Source organism: Erigeron canadensis, chromosome 1 (genome assembly GCF_010389155.1).
Source record: "Erigeron canadensis isolate Cc75 chromosome 1, C_canadensis_v1, whole genome shotgun sequence".
NCBI lineage: Eukaryota > Viridiplantae > Streptophyta > Magnoliopsida > Asterales > Asteraceae > Erigeron > Erigeron canadensis.
In genome coordinates, this window is record NC_057761.1 from 58,378,035 (window position 1) to 58,394,926 (window position 16,892).

Sequence of the window (16,892 nt, forward strand, 5' to 3'; positions counted from 1 at the left end):
TTTAGTTATTAAATTTCAGGCTGCAAATTGTATATGTATATCTAACTTAAATGTTTGAAATATAATAAATAACATATACTAATATTTTTACACGGCCGTATCCTGAAAGAAAAACAAAATTCTCGTGGCAAAAGTTATAAAACATTAAGTCAAAAAACAAATTTTCATGGCAAAAGTTAAAAAAATAAAAGTTCTGGTCAAAAGTAAAAAAATGAAACTTTAGTAATAAAATTTAGAAACTAAAAATTATGTGGTAAAAAGCTAATAAAAGAAAACTTTATAAGGAAGACTTAAAAAAAACAAACTTAGACCATCTCTAATGGAGAGTTTTTTTCAAAAGTTTTTTACTATTGTATCAAGTTTTTTTATTCAAACTAAAAACTTTCTTCCAATTAAAAGTAAAAGCTTTTTATTAATGACTTATTTTTCCTCAACTCATTGAACTCTCTTTCTTATTTAATTTAATGTTTTTTAAAGGATTTTAAACTTTTTAAAGATTTGATCCATTGGAGCAAAACTTTTTATGAATTAGTCTTTCATCTCTTCGTAGAAGAGTTGGCCACCAGCTACCACTTTATAGGAGTAACCTGGGTTCGAATCTTGCAGAGACAAAATTGAATTTAAGTGGTTGATTAACCTTGACACTATCTCTGTTGGGGGTTATGTGGGTATGTACATGGGATCAGACGGTTCCTATCAATTACCGTTTTAAAAAGAAAACTCTCATTGTGGAGAAAAAAGGTACAAAAGGTAAGTAACTTAAACTTCAAAACAAAGTTTGTTTGGCGAAAGTTAAAAAACAAAAGTTACATGGCGAAAAATAAAAGGGGAAATGTAAAAAAAAAAAAAACATGGCGAAAGTTTTAAAACTAAAAGTTATGTAAAAAAATTAGAAAGAAATAACTTTTGATGGGAAAAACTTATAAACGAAAAGTTATGTGGCAAAAAATAACTAAAGCAAAACTTTGATGACAAAAGTTAAAAAATCTTAAACTTGAAAACAAATTCCATTAAATACCCTTTTGTAACTACTGTAGTTAGCGATGCAACACTAAACTGTCATTAAAGCCATTAATTATTTTTGTTATGCAATAGCAACTTGTATTTCTTGCAAGAGGGGGTGTACTTTTAGCTACGGTAATACCCCTCACATAACAAAGTTAGTTTATAATATTTATATATAACGAGCAACTTCACCGCGCATTGTTGTGGAAACACTAATTATCATATTTAACGCTACTAACATAGGAATAACAATAACCTATCGAAAATAAAGATTGGAAAAGTAAACACCAATAAAAAAAATTAAACTAAAGTGCCAATATATATTTATTTACATATTTTCTAAACAATTTCCTTATTAAATAATATCAAGTATCAGCTACGATAGACGTTAGGATCTTTAACAAATGGCTAAACAATATAACATGTGCGTTGTCGTGAAAAGCGCTAATGTAGGAATAAAAATAAACGAGATATGTCACCCGAGCATTGCCCTGGGAGACATGAGGTTTGTGGATGTCTTTTTTTTTAAGAAAATTATCTAAATTTATTAAGAAAATGGTATTAAAAGAAATGATGAAATATGATACATAAACGACACTCTTATAAGAATGACAAAATGTGTTGCGATCATAATACAAATAATAATAGGAAAAAGATGACTTTGATATATTAATTTCTTTCTACCATTTTCTAACCAAAATATTACATGTTCCCTTAAAAAGTTTGTGTGGAAACAAAAAAGGTTTAATGAATGCTTACAATTTAAAATGGAATCCTTAGTACAAAATGTAAGAGATTAAAATTTTTGGTGTAAATGTATTTTAAAGAAATAAAATTAAAAAAAATTACAAAGATAATAAATGTATAATGAGGGAAAAAAAGTTAAGCATGTAAAAAATGTAAGTGAAAAGTAATAATTAGAAAATAATGGACATGTGGGGCCTACAAAAAAATAAAAGAAAAAGTTACTTATTATTCTTTGCACAAATCCCAATACTCTCGGACGTTGGCCCAGGAGACATTACGTATGTGGATGCTTTTAAAATTACTTAAATTTATTAAGATAATTGTATTAGGAGAAATAACGAAATAAGTCTATAAATAAATATATTAATACCGAGACGACGCTCTTAAAAGGATGGCAAAATGTGTTACGAACATAATACAAACAATAATAGAAAAATATGACATTTTTTACATATAAATCCATAGTTTTGAATTAACCTGACATACTAAAATGTCAGCACAAGGCCCAAGATTAAATATAAATAAGTATCCCAAAAGTTTGAATATGGAATAGCAAAGCCCATTCAAAATAACTATATTAATACCGATAACGACGTTCTTAGAAGATTGGTATAATATTAAAAACAATAATAGAAAAAAATGACAATAAAAATATATTTAATATTATACGATGAGTTTATGTCATACAAATAATTGTGGGTTCATTAGCTGGGAGTTAAAAGACACAAATTTTTAAAGGTGAACATGTAATATTCATATGGTGGTTAAAAAAAACAAATGGTAAAAATAAATGAAAGTGGCATGCTCATGTGAAAAAAAGAATATTAAAACTTTTGTGTGAAAGTGAAACTTGTACACTTTAAAATGAAATCCTTACTATAAAATTGTAAGAGATTAAATCTTTTCGTATAAAATGATTTTAAAATAAAATAAAATAAAAAATAATGAATAAAGTTACATAAATTTGTGGTGATAAAAATTTAACCATTTTAATAGAAAAAAGTAAAAAATAATAGTATAAAAAACAATGAATATGTGGACCCCACCAAAATAAAATTAAAAAAAAACAAAGTTACTATTCTTTACACAGATTACGAGACTTTTAATAGAAAAAAGTAAAAAAATAATAGTATAAAAAACAATGAATATGTGGACCACACCAAAATAAAATAAAATAAAAAAACAAAGTTACTATTCTTTACACATATTACGAGACTTTGTTTTTAATATATATATAATTTGTTAGTTGGTTATCTGCGAGAGGCACAATTTCTACAGCCTAAACATATTTATACTCTCTTATAAAGCAAACTGCCTCCTCCCCCTCCTTAATTTTAAGAACCTGAAATGACACATTTACCCTCTATCTTAATATATATTTATTTCCATTTTATAGACTGTGACTAAAATGCCCCTATAATAAAAATTTTAACAGTCAAGGTCAACGGTCAAAGTCAACGGTCAAGGTAAACAGTCAAGGTCAACAATCAAGATCAGAATTAATCACCATTCTAAAAATAACTTTCATAAACTTTTACATAAATAGTGGCTTATTTATATTATTATATAAAAGAAATAACACTATCTCTCCTAAAATATTGAAATGTAACTATGCGAATGTACGAAATTGTCCTTCTTTTATTTCAATTCAATTTCATTCCTATTTAAACCATTTTCATATTCTCACTTCAATGTCCATTTATACTGTATTAATTTTTTTTTTGTTAATGTTTGCTGCTATTAAAGCTAAGTTATCATCGTGAGATCTCGCTTAATTGATTGCTCACTTGTATTGTATTGATAATCACGACACCGAACACATTGTCAATGGTATCCGCTGCAACACGCGGGTACCATGCTAGTTCTTATGTAAGAATTATCACAATTTGAATAACACAACCAACTTACAACAATGTAGAAACACATAAGAAAAACTCTAACTCAAAATTCGTCTCCCTCCTCCCCCCTTTCATATCTCAACGTAACAATTCATCGCATCTCCGAATACAATGAAATCACTTTTACGTGAATAACCATACCAGTCTAGTATAATCATTACACACAAAAAATCTTTAGGTGTTTATTTAAAGTAAAAACTAAGTTCAAAATCATTATAAAACAAAAAGGAGAAAAAATGTTTAAAAGAACCCCAAAAAAGAAATAAAATTGATACAATACTGCTACAGTGCTACAGTGCTACAGTGTTAAACAATATCGCTACAGTGTTAAAGTATGAAAGGTGCTTTAGAGGTGTTGTACTTTATGTTTCGCGACTTGCACTTCTAGCTACAGAAACTTTCATGAGTACGCCGACATTTTACATTTTAGTATATGTGTATATATCTAATTTTAAAATCTCTTTGGCAAAATAAAGTAATCAAATATACAAAATGCAAATACTTAAAAAATCAATTATTAGTTTTACTTTAACATAAACTAAATAACTAAATTGTCCTTGTCAATGTCGATAAACAATAAACACAACTAAATTTATTAAAAGTAATAGCATTTACCCGTACAATACGGTGGCAATGTGGTGTTGGTGGCGGCGGCGGCGGTGGTTGGTAGTGGTGATGGCGTGTTGGGTGGTGACGGTGTGGTGATTATTGTTAAAATAATTCACGCAAAAGAGGTAATGTAGATTTTAGGAGTTGATGAATCTATGTTGTAAATTATTTTATTAAGAATATCATAGGTATTTAAGTGGAGATATTTAATTTAATGAATAATAAAAAATTAATAAAATCATTTAGTATATAATGGTCATTTCGCATAGAAACATTTTTATGAGAGAGAGTGTTTGAAAAGTTTTACGAGAGAGAGAGCGACAATATTTATAAAATAATAGAGATAAATGAATATCACGTGAAAAAGATGAGTTTTACTTAAATGACTAAAATTTTGATTGGTCATATAATTTCGTTTTTTTTATATAATGAAAGATGGAGGGGTAGTCTTTTTTTGAAATTAAAAAATCAAAAATCAAAACTCAGCTATGGTATTCCATTTTAGACGAATTACGAGTGAAAGTAGCATACTTGAATTAAGTGGTTATTACACTTGTTTTTGCAGACAAAGCTCATGAGTTCAATTCTAAAAAGTTGAAAGTCTTGTTTAATTATTAAGATAAAACCTAAAAACAGTCATTCTATTTAGGTCGATGTAAGACTGTTTACATATCAAACTTCTTTATACATCATTAAGATATTGATATCCAAAATCTATTAAAAATGACATTGAACGTTACATTTACATTTTATATTTACGAATTACCAGTCAAAACAATTGTTTAAGTGAAAAAACATCTTTGTTGGTGGGCTTGTCTTTGGCCCATGGCCTTCTGATGAACCGTATTAAGTTTGCGGTCTTTATTTATGTATGGTATGGTAAATTGGTACGGCAAAAAGTGACATTCGTTAGATCAATTTTAACTCGAAGGTTACACGCGTAATGTGCCGACAATGATAAATAATGGAGGTGGCGACGATGGATGGCGTCGATGGTGGTGACCTAGCGATGTGTATATTAATGTAAAAGTAATTGATATAATGGTGATATTGTGAAAATAACTAATTTCATTAAGGGTATTATAAGCATATTAGTTAATAAGAAAGAAGAGTATTTTAGGTATTTCAAAAACTGAAAGTTAGAAGATGGGAAAAGAAAAGGGAGTATAGATTGAAGCCACTGCCATTAATTATAACTAACACGTTACTTGCACAATACGATGGTTGTCGTGTCGGCGATGATGTGGTAATGAGGGCGACTATTGGTAGGAAATAAGGCATTGAGTGGTGTGAATAATTGATGTAAATATAATTTATATAAAGGGTTAATGGAGATATTTTAAAAGATCAAAAATTAATCGTGTAATTTAATCATTATTGTTAAAAAGGTAGTGTAGGTAAAAATAATTTAATGAGTGTTAACAGAAAATATTACATATTTTTTAACAATTTCAAAAATAAAGTGCTATTTTATATAATATAATATAGATTATTACATAAAAAAACATTATATATCATGTATGAGAATCAGAGAAATAAGCATTAAAGGAAGGAAAATATTGACATGTGAGAACCGAAAATCAAACAAAATAATTAATATTCTTTTATTATATGTAGTTGACATATATTACATATCTGGCCAAGGCCTATCAAGTTGCCAATCTGGATTCGGAAACGAATGGTTATGTCTTGAGATATAAAATCCATCCGGCCTTATCAACCAATAACAATGTTGTGTGGGAAATATAGGTTTAAATTTAAAACAAACGTCACCAGCGTGTTTATTAAACACTTCAAAAGTTATATCTTTGGAACCCCAAGTAAAGTGAGCAATGTATTTCGATCCACTAGCAGGAGGACAAGTATGCCAATCACAAGTTTGCCCATATGAAATTTCATCATTACAAACATTTGCTGGAAAGTGACTAAATTCATCATGGATGTCAATCTTGATTTCATCAGGCATATCACTTGTGACGAAAATATGCCAATCCCATGATAAAAAGCAATTAGTAGCTGAATTAGCACATGAAATTGTTGGGATGAAAAGAAGAAGTGCTATGATGAATATGCTATCCATTATATATGAAGGTTTTGTTATGAAGATTTTGTTGAAAAGATGACTCATAATCCCAATTTATATAAGGTGTAAACAATTAGTGCATGTCATTATATGGGGATAAGAATATAAGTCTGTTCGGTATTTAAGCTTAAATGTAAAACACTAAAATATTTATAAAAAAGGAAAGAAAAGAAAGCTAGATATTTTATTTTTCAGGAAAAAAATTTACCACATACAGAAAGAAAAAATCAAATTTATAGATTTATTTATTATTCTATTCAATTCAAACCACTAAAAACTCAACTATTAAACTTTATAATATTTTATTTGAAAATTAATTCATTTTTATTTAAGAGGTATAAAAAAATATTTATTACATATATATATATATATATATATAGTACATTAAATAGGTACATTAAATGTAGGTTATTTAAGAGTTTTGACTTTGAAATATAAAGTTTTCACTTATTATGGGTGTGTTTGGCAAATTAGCTGGAAGTTGGTAGCTGAAAGCTAGAAGCTGTAACCAAAAGCTGAAAGCTATAGCTGGTAGATTTTTTTAAGTGTTTGACAAAATAACTGTATCTTTTGATAGAATGTATGAAATGACCAGAATGGACATAAATGAAAATAATTTATATATAATAGTATATCTATATATTAAAAAAACTGATGTCTAAACTATAAACTTCTACAAACTGATAATAATAACACGAAGCTTGTTTCTTAAATTTATATGCTATACATAAGTAATTAAACTCAATAGTTAATGCCTAGACTGTAAAATACATTAAAGAAACCATAGATTTAAAAGTTGGTGTGATTGGTGTCATATGATTACTTCTATATGCTTTTTTATTTATAAGTATTACCACAAAACTTTCCCTATCATTTGTTATGTGAATGGATGGATTGAATTGCGTGCAAAATAACATAGAACCTGAAATATAAAATTATTGGAAGGTTATTTATATAACTAATAGACTAAAAGCTCCTACTTTTCCCAAAACGCTAGTAATACTAGTGTTAAGCTTCAAGCTGTATCTCTCCATTAAAAAGCTTAAAGCTTCTTTAAAAGATTTATAACCAAACAACACTATTTATTAGATAGGAGTTTTTTTTTAAAAGCTTGAAGCCCCTAAAAACTTTTAAAAGCTTCTTGCCAAACACACCCTATGGTGTTTTTTTTTTTTTTTGAAAAACAACAACAGATAAATAGCTAACATCTCTCACGCACCAATGATTACTAGTCCAACTGGTCAAGGCATACCAGGTTTTACCCAAGGTCTTGAGTTCGATCCTTAGGGATGGCAAGTCTTGGAGTTTTTTCCTCCGAATACTTGTAACGGCCCATGGTCAACATCTCATTGTCTAGGGTACGTGCAAGTCTTCACCATTATACGGTGAGGTTTCCCTGGTGTGGCATACCGATTGAATTTTTGAAAAAACATCTCCCACGTGGATGTGCCCAAGCCAGTTCGAATCCCGACAATGTCTTAAAGCGTTTGCTATTAAATTTATATACATATATATATATATATATACATATATATACTTCTTCCATTTTATTTTAAATGTCATAACTTGACCCTTAAAGTCTTTTTCTTTCACTTTTAACCGTATTATTTGTGTGATACAACACTTGGTGTAAACTATATGAATGACTTAGTTTTTAAATAGAGTTTTCATTGATATAATTTCATCCATTACAATATAATACAAACAAAAAAAATTATCATGGTTAATATTAAAATAAAAGACTTTAAAAGTCAAATAACATTTAAGGTTCAATTTTTAACACGAGTTAGTTTAGTTGTATAAAGTAAATAATATAAAGGTTTAATAAAGATATTTTGAAAGTGAAAAGATTGTTAGTGTAAATTAATTATTAATGTAAAGGGTAATGTAGATGAAAACATTTTAAGAGGTATTTGGTGAAAAATATTACACAAGTTTCAACATTTCTAAAAATAAAAAGTAATTTTTTAATAATATAATATAGATATGCGGAGTATTTATATTTATATAACTTACTAGATTAAACCCATACAAAATTATTCATACTTTATATACGGGACTTTCTAAAAACGTATATAAAAAAATATTTTATAGTTACATAATTATTCATATTTTATAATAATAATATAGAAAACTGCTAAATACAACTATGCGAGTAATAAGATTATGATCTTATGAATATATAAGTTTCATATACAAAATTTGGTTTAGTTTTTTAAAATTAGGCATAGATGGAATATCAACACTTTTTCTTTTGAACGACATTTTAATCCCGATCTACTTTTAAATTATACGTGTCTCTGGGATAAAACTGAGACTTTCGAAAAATCTCTTATTAATTCATCCCTACAAATATGAAAATTGAGACTCAAACTCCAAGATCAAAAACCTTACTATTGGGCCACCAACTCCATTAACTGGAAAATCATTATATGTTTCGTTAAAAATTTACTTTACACATCATATAGAACATATTTTTAATTAAAAAATGATCATCTCTATAAAAATAACAATAAACAAAAAAACAAAAAAATTATTAATAATTAATCAAAAATATAAATGATCTAGCAAAAATTATAGATATGCAATTTAGAGGGTGTTTGGGATTGCGACATAAAGTGATTATTTGATTATTGCGTTTGTAAAACGCAAATAATTTGAAAAAGTATTTGTATGAAAAAATGATTATTGGCTATGAAAACATAGTTTTAAAAACACATAATTTATTTTAAAAACACAAATTTTGTTTTTAATCATAATACCAAACACCCCTTATAGGATTAAGGTGGAACGTTTGATATAAATATGAAACAACCCAACATAGCTCTATAAGAAACTTAAAATATGAATATATCATCACCTCACAAGATAAACATGTTAACATACTTTACACATAGGCTTTTTAGTTTCGCAATATAAGTGCATATCTTTTATTAAATCAAATCATTAATATCCTAGCTTTTACAAATATTTAATGGACTTTTATACTCTATGCACATAAAATAAAATAAATAATAAATAAAAATGTTCAAAAAAAAAAAAAACCCACATAAAATAAATATTTTACAACTCACATAAAATTTGGTTGGTAAAAGATAGTGGGGTATTGATGATGGTTGACTTGTATGCTAACATTATGCATTTATGCATAAAGGTATAAGATCAAGATGATAATATACGAACATGACAGAAGATAAATATTTTCAATGAAACAAAATATTGAAAATATAGATATAGAATTCATATATTAAGTTTTTATCGAGAAGTTTTAGGAGATTATTATATGTTTAAAAAATATAATAAAATAAATAGAATAATTAAAGGCCAAGATTCAAAAATTATCTTTCAATCAAGGGTCGAGATTTTCTCAACTTGACTCAAGTTGGAAAAATAACTTGAGGAATCCCCTCCCGTTTGCATGTGGGTTTATGTGTGTTTTTGTAAAAAAAGTGTTGGATGTTTTGTAGTTATTATTTGTTTTATATAGTTTTGTTAAGTGACTTTAAAGCACTTATTAAAAAACCCATAAATGAATCGAAAGGTTTTAGCTTCAAATTCGAGTGTAGCATAAATTTTTTTTAGGCTCAAAACAACATTTTCCTTGAAAATTACCGATTTATCGGATTTCCAGAAAAAAAGTTGGCGTATAAAATCCAGGCTTTAAATTTATATGATATATCTAACTTAAATGTTTGAAACATAATAAATAACATATCTTCTAAAATCTCTTTGGCAAATTAAAGTTTAATCATATATACAAATGCAAATACTTAAAAAATCAATTATTAGTTTTATTTTAATTTTCATTGTCAATGCTGATAAACTATAAACTGAAGTTAGAAAAACAAAACTATATTCATTAAAAATGATTCAAGATCACGTGAAAAAATAAAAATGAGTTTTATTACTAAAAATTTTGATAGGTCATGAACTATAATTTTTTTTTATATATATAATAAAAGATGGAGGGATAGTCCTCTTTCAAAAAAATAAAAAATACAAAAAGTAGAAATAAAATTTGAGCTATGGTACACCGTATTCCATTTTGGACGACTTACCAGTCAAAACTCAAAACAACTATTAAAGTTAAAAAAATATCTTTGTTGGTGGGCTTGTTTTGGCCCATGGCCCTCTAATGAACCGTCTTAAATTTGCGGTCTTTATATATGTATGGTATAAATTGGTATTGCATAAAGTGACATTCGTTAGATCAGTTTTAATTTTAATAAAATCGCTACCATTAATTTTAGTTATTACATATAAAAACATTATATATCATGTATCAGAATCATAATCAAAGAAATAAACATTAAAGGAAGGAAAATATTGATATGTGAGAACATATATTTTTATCATATTTAGTTGACTTATATTACATATCTGGCCAAGGTCTATCAAGTTGCCAATCTGAATTAGGAAAAGAGTGGTTATGTCTTGACACGTAAAATCCATCTATCCTTACCAACCAATAACAATGTTGTGTGGGAAATATAGGCTTAAATTTAAAACAAACATCGCCAATGTGTTTATTAAACACTTCGAAAGTTATATCTTTGGAACCCCACGTAAAGTGAGCAATGTATTTTCTTTCACTAGCAGGAGGACAAGTATGCCAGTCACAAATTTGTCCAAATGAGATTTCATCATTACATATATTTGCTGGAAACTGAGTATCTTCATAATGAATATCAATTTTGATTTCATCAGGTATATTGCTCGTGACGAAAATATGCCAATCCCATGATAAAATGCAATTAGTAGCTGAATTAGCACACAAAATAGTTGGGATGAAAAGAAAAAGTACTATGATGAATATGCTATTCATTATATATGGAGGTTTAGTTATGAAGGTTTGGTTGAGAAAATGACTCATAATCCCAATTTATATAGGGATAAACACTTAATGCATGTCATTGTCATAGCATGGGGATGAAAATATAAGTTTATCCGGTATCTAAGCATAAGTGTAGAACATTAAAATACTTATTTTCATTAATATTTATGAGGCCTAATTGTTAATTAAAAAATATTAAAAAAATAATATGGGAAGGATTCCGCACTTAAGTTTAAGTATGAGACAAAAAGTGATAAATTACCAGTTGCATGACTAAAGGTTAAAGTCAATAACTAATATAGTTGTTTGAAAATTAATTCAATTTTATATTATTTTATTTGAAAATTAATTCATTTTTATATTTAAAAGGTATAAAATTAAAAGATATTTATTGAAAATAAATAGTACATTAAATGTAGGCTAGCGCACGTTATTTAGATTTTTGACTATGAAATATAAAGTTTTCAATTATTAATTAAATTTATAATACTCCCTTCATTCTATTTTAAATGTATAATTTGAGTTTTAAAGTCTATTTCTTTCACCTTTAAACCGTAAATATTTTTATTATTGTGTAAAATATTTGTGTGATACTTCAATTGATATAAACTAAATTTCATCCACTACTATTTCAAAACAAACAAAAATACTCATGTTCATATAAAAAAACTTTAAAAGTCAAATAACATTTAAAATGATATTAAGTGAGTAAGGTTTAAATTTTAACATGGAGTAATTTAGTTGTATTAAAGTAAATTATATTCCATCGTAAAAAGGTAAAAATAACTAAATAGAAAGAGATAAGTTATAAAAATCGATACTTATATTATCGATGACTTATATTTAAATTTAGTGTTCACCATATATTTACCATAGTTTGCGAAAAATAAACAAATATTAAATTAAAACATGAGGTTTATGCATAATATATTAGAAGTAGCCATATAGGATCTAAAATATCATATCAAAGAGTTAATTACAAAAATCGTTCAAATGGTTTGTCAAAAATAACATGTTTCATCTTTACCTTTTATATTTTACAAATTTGGACTAATTGACTAAAAATATATTGAACTTTCACTCATTTCCTATTGTATGAGTCCATCTTTCAAATTTCTTATTGTATGGGTTCATCCTCTCAACCTTTTCCACAGACATTCACTTTAACAAATCTTAATGATAATTATAATCAAATATATTTTTTTAACAAATTGCAAATTTATTATTGTATTGTTTAGTTTAGTTCTAGATATAGGTGAAAAATGAGTTATGTTAGATGGCTGTTTTAATTTTAATTTTTGTTTTGAATGAAATAATAAATTTTATTGAATGGAATATAATAGAGTGTGTTTAGTGCGTCAGAATGTAAATAATTATGCCTGAAAAGTTATTGTGTGCACGAACTCAAGTAAACCTTTATTGTATGCACAAACTTAGTAAAAATGTTCAAATCATGTAACATGGTATATGTGGCAGCCCATATGAGCTGCCACGTGCAAGGTATTTTTTTTAACATGCCACCATGTGTAAGGTTTTGATTGGTCGGTCACAAAAAGTTACATCAACTAAACATTTTTATTAAATTTCGTGCATACAATAAAGGTTTACTTGAGTTCGTGCACACTATAACTAAACATTCTGGTGCACTTAACCTTAATAAAATATAGAAATAAAACAGGAAAAAATTATTAAAGGTAATTTGGTCATTTTATATCATTTTTGGTCACTTGATGTATACAATAACTAGATTATTGTCCTGCGTAATACGCGAGATAACGTATTTAATTAGTGACAAGTTATCGTTTCACAATATCATACATTGACAACTACAAAAAAAAATGTTGAAAATAGATTAATTAATATCATGATGCCAAAGATGTAAATTAATTAGTATCTTGCTGTAATGAGTTAATATGCATATAAGCAAATTTTCATTGAAAACTATCGCATTTACGATCAAAGTTAATGTATGTTTGTATAAACAATTAGTAACACTTCAAATTATTGTATCAAATGATAGTTTGAAATTCAATATAAATAGATTTGTTTAGCGGAATATAAATAAGAGCTCTATATGGATTTGATTTCTCTTTAATTAGTGTAACAATATTAGTCATTTTTTACAATTTTCACGTTGTTTAATGTTTATATAAATACACATATAAATAAAATTTAACAAAACAAAAGTAGTTAGAATTTGAACTACGTATGTTTGGGATGAAACCCAGTAATATCGAAAACCCTCTTAATTATCAACTCCTACAAATTTCGAAAGTGTAATTTATACCCTGATGGATTTCCCAAAGGTTTAAGATCTTACCAATTGCTCACCTTTTAAAAGTTTACTTTTTGTGTTTATAGTGAACATTTTGAATTTTTAAAATTAATTTTACATTAATATATTAAGAGTTTCGGATTATGTACTTATAGTTATTTTTTGAATTTTTCAAAGTATTTTTGTAAAATCATGGTTGAATTTTGTTATTAATATTAATAATATTTGAAACAAATATTGGGTTTATGTAAGAAATTTAAAAAACTAAAATATTTAGGAAATTAAAATCTTAAACTTTTAATATGTACTTTAATTAACATCACTTATGTAAAAGCAAATTATAATACAATAATCAAGATTTGAAAGTTCATAATATAATCTTATAAGAGACCATAAATTTCAACATTTAAGTTTATTAAGAAAAACATATAATAAATAACTTATTAAAAAGTGTCAAGTAATAAGTTTTTCAATTTGATAGGATCAACAACATAAGCAAATGTTGATTAAGTGAAATAAAATATTTCAATTGGTTAATAACTATTTAAGAAAATCGTATTTTTGTATATATAAAAGTTAAATTATATTTTCCCGCATATTACGCGAGATAAACATAATAAGTTTTAAGAATAACATAATTATTAATTATAGATAAAACATGTTAAAATACAATTGTATTGTTATTTAAAGTTTTATTTGCATCAAATATGCTTAGTAAGATATATAAATTTTTGTATAATGACAATGTAATGTTAAATACATCTAATACTGGTGAAGATAGTAATATTTAAAATTGCTCTTTTGTGTAGTTGGTTTTTATAATATGGTTGTTATATATTTGTATAATGACGATATAAAAGTAAATATAAATAAAACACTTTATTTACTATAATGATTAAATTTCAAACCAACTCATTTAGGTGGGTTGGCCACCATGACATCATTGAGAGTCTATTATCTTGGGGGATGCATATTCAATTATTGCCATGGATAAGACTGATAATTATAGTTAATCATCGATGCAAAAAAAACTCAACATTGAGGTTTCGTAGGTACTAATTCGGTACACGGGATCAAAGGGTTCTCATCGATCTACCCTATGTTATATCTATGTTGCCATGTATGATCTTTATCATCAATTTTGATCATAATCGTTAATTATAATCCTAATCATTAATATTTAATTTTCCATTTTCTATATAGGTACAAAGATTATATACATGATACTACTTTTTTTTTATTAATTCACTGATAGTTATCTTTTATCAAATAAGATTGTTTATTATATTATGTTTATTAATTTTTTTGAAAAGTATTTATTATATTATATTTAATAATTATATATCATGAGAAAGATTTTTATTATTTATAAATATTTATGTTTCATTAGTCTTGCTTTTATATATACTTGGTGTATATCATATATTCATAAAATATAATTTAATTGTTTTTATCAGTTTTAATCTGACAGTTCTTTATATTACCATAACTAGAGTTAATTACTGAAATGGTACCTCACGTTTGCGCCATATTACTGGTTTCATACCTTTCCTTTTGAAATTACGCTGATCATACCCAACGTATGCAAATCTCCGCTCGGACCATACTGGAGGCTAACGCCGTCAGCTGGCCGTTAAAACCTCCCCCACGTGACTTGCACGTGAGGGGTAAATATGTAATATCACGTTTCCTAATTACTGAAATGGTACCTAACGTTTGCACGATATTGCTGGTTTCATACCTATATGTTTCTTAATTACTTAAACGGTACCTAATGTTTAGTTATTAAGTTATTTTTATTTATTATTTATTTTTAATTTGTTTTTTTTCTTTTATAAAAATTCTCCAAAACTTGTTACAATTTAATGAAAATAGTCAGAATACACTTATAATCCACTCAAAAATAATACCAAATAGCTATTTCATAACAAAATATAAGTTTTAAAGTTCACGAATAACCAAAAATAGCAATAAAGTGTAATAAAACAATTTTAAAAAAATTTGCGAGGAAATTTTTTTTTTTTGAAAAAATACCGGAAATACCGCAATGATAATACCAGAAATACAAGTCAGTATTTACTGCGACACGAAGCTTAAAGCAATGTTTTAAATACCCGTAAATACCGGCTGATATTTCTGGTATTCCTGGATAATTTTGGTATTACTATTGCGGTATTTCCGGAATTTTTTCAAAAAAAAAATTTCCTCGCAAATTTTTTTAAAATTGTTTTATTACACTTTATTGCTATTTTTGGTTATTCGTGAACTTTAAAACTTATATTTTGTTATGAAATAGCTATCTGGTATTATTTTTGAGTGGATTATAAGTGTATTCTGACTATTTTCATTAAATTGTAACAAGTTTTGGAGAATTTTTATAAAAGAAAAAAAAAACAAATTAAAAATAAATAATAAATAAAAATAACTTAATAACTAAACATTAGGTACCGTTTAAGTAATTAAGAAACATATAGGTATGAAACCAGCAATATCGTGCAAACGTTAGGTACCATTTCAGTAATTAGGAAACGTGATATTACATATTTATTGTTTGGAGTGTCAAAAAGGGTCATTTTGTTGTCCGATCAAGATTTGAGGCGCAACTTTTTGTTTGAGGCGCTAATTTCGAACATCTAAAGTTAAATATGGGTTGTAATTTAAGGCGCAACTTTTTTGGGTTAAGCCTTAAATTTATATTTAATCTGGGTTGTACGTTGAGGCTCAAATTTTAATATTTAAAAAAAGTTCTTAAATTTTAGTCGAATCCAAGTTAGATACTTTCGGTTTTGGTCCCTTAATTTTCAAGTCTCATCAACAGTATCTATAAGTCAACAATATTGGTCAAAAAAGCATCATTGTTGGTCAAAAAATCAACGCCATTCGACCAAAACTGTTGATGTGTCTCTAAAATCAATGACCGAAACTGTGATTTACGAAATGTAGAGATGAAACATGTCATTTTTGACAACCTAAGGGACGATCTTTGTAATTAACTCTTATATAAATTATATTACACAAGGGTTAAAAATGCATTCTACGGATTAATTAAAAGAACAAAGACGTAAATACATAGTAGAGATGTTTGAAAGTTTTAATTAAAGTTTCTATTTTTTTTTATCTAGGTATCATAATTGTTTTTCAAGCCGACTAATCTAAGGTTGTTGGCATCGGATGGAAGGTGACCGCGTAGTCACTGCGACACCACTACTGAACACCGTCGCCATCGATGTATCACGCGTGGTCAGACTACGCACGCGATAATCCACTTTAGACGAAATCGAGGTGCCAACGGGAAGATTATTAGTCGTTCATTTTTTTTTCTTTTTATGTTTTATTACCTTCCTTATATATACTACACACAATACATATCAAATTTTACAGAAAAACATCTCATATTTTACACATTTTACCTTCAAATTATACACAAACACATCTCATATT